Below are 5,000 nucleotides of genomic sequence, written 5' to 3' on the forward strand. Positions count from 1 at the left end.
CTACTCTAATACAGGCCACACTGGGACTAAGAGAGATAGCTACCGCTAGAGAGAGCGAGACCACCAGCTTTACTTGGCAATGCCCAGAGAGAAACGGCTTCATTCGAGTTCTCTAAAACTATATAAAGCTACAGGCATGAGATCACACCACTCCCACTCTCTTGGTAGCACCATAAACTCATTTCTCCTGTTTCAGAGGAAACGTGGATGGTGTTTTATATTTAGCCCTGCTCTGTGCCTGACTAGGACCCGGCGCTCGGTAATTGACCACATTCTTTTGCACCGTGCGCGTATGACGGCCCTCGACAGGCCCTGTGTGGAGGTGGAGATGGTTCGGCTGTTCAGCCGCTGATCCCTCAAATCACGCTCTAATTGGGGGATATTAAACTAGCCATACCACTTAGCCTTTGGGAGAGAGATCCATATTCAACAGCAGGGCTGTACACTCACGCGGGCAGGTTTACACACCCGGGTGTGTATGTGAAGCCTACGGGAATAAAAGTCGCTCAGTAATATTAAACATAACCAATTGTGGTGACCCGCACAAAGCCCTGTTGTCTGTTATTAGACCTACCGGGCACAAATTCCCATTCTTGTGGTAGACCTTTCTAAAAGTGTGGAGATGTTTACAGCTACAAAGGTAATGCTCGTGATTATGGACTGGGATGTCCAACATGCTTGTCAGGTGTCCACATCCTTTTGGTTGTATTTTTTTTTAACATGTACATACAGCTGGTGGACAAAATAACAGAAACTGCACATGAAAAAGACGCTTGACCTTTTACATTGAGTTCTATTAGACAATTAAATGCAGGTCTTGACTGTTAAACTCTTCCAGTTAGCCCGTTGATATATAATATATATGAGATTTTAAATCATCATAATGGGGCCTGGAATTTTAGTTGCATGAATATATACTTTTGATACATGCCTTCATAACTTGTAAGACAGTTTATATTAAAAAATAATATTTATTATAATAATTATATAATAGTATATATATATATATATATATATATATATATACATATATACAGTATATACTGTATATATATGTTATATATTTTTAATATTAAAATGTAAAAATATATATACTCTATTATATTTTGTAATATTAAAATTCTATAATATATATATATATATATATATATATATATATGTATATTATATTTATATTTACTAATATATAATTATTATAGTAAATATTATTTTTTAATATAAACTGTCTTAAAAGTTATTTTATATATATATATATATACAGTGTATCACAAAAGTGAGTACACCCCTCACATTTCTGCAAATATTTCATTATATCTTTTCATGGGACAACACTATAGACATGAAACTTGGATATAACTTAGAGTAGTCAGTGTACAGCTTGTATAGCAGTGTAGATTTACTGTCTTCTGAAAATAACTCAACACACAGCCATTAATGTCTAAATAGCTGGCAACATAAGTGAGTACACCCCACAGTGAACATGTCCAAATTGTGCCCAAATGTGTCGTTGTCCCTCCCTGGTGTCATGTGTCAAGGTCCCAGGTGTAAATGGGGTTGTTAAATTTGGTGTTTTGTACAATTCTCTCATACTGGCAACTGGATATTCAACATGGCACCTCATGGCAAAGAACTCTCTGAGGATGTGAGAAATAGAATTGTTGCTCTCCACAAAGATGGCCTGGGCTATAAGAAGATTGCTAACACCTTGACACTGAGCTACAGCATGTGGCCAAGGTCATACAGCGGTTTTCCAGGACAGGTTCCAGTCGGAACAGGCTTCGCCAGGGTCGACCAAAGAAGTTGAGTCCACGTGTTCGGCGTCATATCCAGAGGTTGGCTTTAAAAAATAGACACATGAGTGCTGCCAGCATTGCTGCAGAGGTTGAAGGCGTGGGAGGTCAGCCTGTCAGTGCTCAGACCATACGCCGCACACTGCATCAACTCGGTCTGCATGGTCGTCATCCCAGAAGGAAGCTGACGCACAAGAAAGCCCACAAACAGTTTGCTGAAGACAAGCAGTCCAAGAACATGGATGACTGGAATGCCCTGTGGTCTGACGAGACCAAGATAAACTTGTTTGGCTCAGATGGTGTCCAGCATGTGTGGCGGCGCCCTGGTGAGAAGTACCAAGACAACTGTATCTTGCCTACAGTCAAGCATGGTGGTGGTAGCATCATGGTCTTGGGCTGCATGAGTGTTGCTGGCACTGGGGAGCTGCAGTTCATTGAGGGAAACATGAATTCCAACATGTACTGTGACATTCTGAAACAGAGCATGATCCCCTCCCTTCGAAAACTGGGCCTCATGGCAGTTTTCCAACAGGATAACGACCCCAAACACAACCTCCAAGATGACAACTGCCTTGCTGAGGAAGCTGAAGGTAAAGGTGATGGACTAAACCCAATTGAGCACCTGTGGCGCATCCTCAAGTGGAAGGTGGAGGAGTTCAAGGTGTCTAACAACCACCAGCTCCGTGATGTCATCATGGAGGAGTGGAAGAGGATTCCAGTAGCAACCTGTGCAGCTCTGGTGAATTCCATGCCCAGGAGGGTTAAGGCAGTGCTGGATAATAATGGTGGTCACACAAAATATTGACACTTTGGGCACAATTTGGACATGTTCACTGTGGGGTGTACTCACTTATGTTGCCAGCCATTTAGACATTAATGGCTGTGTGTTGAGTTATTTTCAGAAGACAGTAAATCTACACTGCTATACAAGTTGTACACTGACTACTCTAAGTTATATCCAAGTTTTATTTCTATAGTGTTGTCCCATGAAAAGATATAATGAAATATTTGCAGAAATGTGAGGGGTGTACTCACTTTTGTGATACACTGTACATATAAATGTTAATATTACAAAATACAAAAAAGAGTATATATATATATATATATATATATATATATATACAAACATTTTAGTAATAAAAAATATTAAGAGTTTAAATATATATATATATTTAAATTTTTATATTGAAAAATATTTGTAAAATATTAATATTAAACATTTAAAAATTAAACATTAAAATTTTTAATATCAAAAATATAAAGAGTATATAATATACTTTCATTAAATATATTAATATATTAAATATTAATCTTTAATATTAATATTTTACAAATAATTTTTAATATAAACTGTCTCAAAAGTTATGACAGCATGTGTCATATATGTAGAAACGTTATTAGCAAAGAGGTACACGGGTCACAAGTTGATGGTAGTCCCAAATAACCAAACAATTAGTGTTGGTCCTGGTGCTCCCCATAGTGTCTCTCATGTTCTAATTAGCAATTAGTTTAGTTTAGAATATAGCATTAGCCTAGTCATCCATGTTGCTAGTGTAGCTCCCCCTTGTTCACAGTGTGTGGTGTTGAGTGTTCGCCCCAAACCTTGTTCTGTTCAATTCTTGTCCTTGCCTTGTTTTGTTTCTCGGTATTCAATAAAGTTGTATATAGTTCCCTGTACTTGCGTCTCTGTGGGGATTTGAACCTCAAATACACACTGTAAAATATAGTGGAAAGTCTTCTTTGCAGAGTAGAGACTGTTCTAGCCTCAAAGTAGGATCACGTCCATATGAATGCCCATGGTTTTGAAATATGATGTCCAAATAGGTCATGGTCAGGTGTATGAATCATATGCATGTTTCTTGCAAGGGAGGCATGGTGGCTCAGTGGGTAGCGTTGTCGCTTCACAGCAAGAAGGTCCTGGGTTCGAATCCCTGTCTGAATGCCTGTTTATTTGTCATATATACACATGTGTGACAAGCTGGGATCAGAGTGCTGGGTCTGTCATTGTCTGGCTTAAAAGGCTGGAGGGCTTAAAAGGCCCAACAGTGGCTGCATGGCAGAGCCGGGATTTGAACCCACATCCTTTTAATTGAGCCCGAAGCTGTACCCAGTAGTCTGGTTTTGAAATATGATGTCCAAATAGGTCATAGTCAGGTGTATGAATCCTGTGTATGTTCCTTGCAAGGGCGGAACAATGGCTCGCCCTACAGCAATAAGGTCCTGAGTTTGATTCCCAGGTGTAGCAGGTCCTTTCTGTATGGTTGCATGTTCTCCTCGTGTCCGGTTTCCACCCACAGTCCAAATACATTCAAATGCAGTCCGGTTAATTTGAGCTGCACTAGGTGTGAATGCGCCGCACCCGGAACTGCGCCTCACGATCGAGCACTTCATTATTAATGCATGTGTTAGAGCATCCCACTGGAATCCTGCCGCCGTTCCCTGTGCGCTGACGCTGCGCCGCATTTCACAGCTCCGCGTGCACGTCTCCGGGGAAAATCCTGAATAAATATCAGCAACATAACATGTTCTCTCAAAAACAACAGCTATTACTGCTATAATAGCTCATGTCATGCAGGTATGGCAGTACTGTCAAGCTTTATCATCTTCCTCTCCTCCTTCGCTTCATCTCTGCTCTTCTTCCTCAGAGGAGAAATAAAACAAGGCTTACTCAGCGGGTTTGGGTGGTTTAGACTCCTGAATTTACAGTATATAACCGGATAAAATATTAACGCAGAGATGAAGCTCTGATGCAATTGGCTAGTTTTAATATGTCTAGAGGAAAAGCCTCTATAAATGCCTAGGAAAACTTAATGAGTTAGGGTAAGGTACTGGACTAGTAATCAGAAGTTTGCTTGATTTAATCCCCACCACTGATGGGCCCTTTGAGCAAGGCCCTTAATTGCTTAGACTGTATAAAATGGATAAAAGCAAATATGTAAATGTACCCTACGTTCAGACTGGCAGCAATGTACGTGCATTATCTCCACCACCGTTTTAGATAATACAACCCCAAATCATAAAAAGTTGGGACAGTATTAAAAAAAGCAAATAAAATAAATACAAATGCAGTGTTCCTTACATTTATTTTGACTTATTTGATTGCACACAGTTTGAACCCAAGATGTTCCATGCAACACATTCCAAAAAAAGTTGGAACGGGGGCAGTTTAGGGCTAGTATTGAGGTGAAAAAACTAAATGATGTGATTCCA

The sequence above is a fragment of the Trichomycterus rosablanca genome, chromosome 27, assembly GCF_030014385.1.
Source record: "Trichomycterus rosablanca isolate fTriRos1 chromosome 27, fTriRos1.hap1, whole genome shotgun sequence".
NCBI classification, from domain to species: Eukaryota; Metazoa; Chordata; class Actinopteri; order Siluriformes; family Trichomycteridae; genus Trichomycterus; species Trichomycterus rosablanca.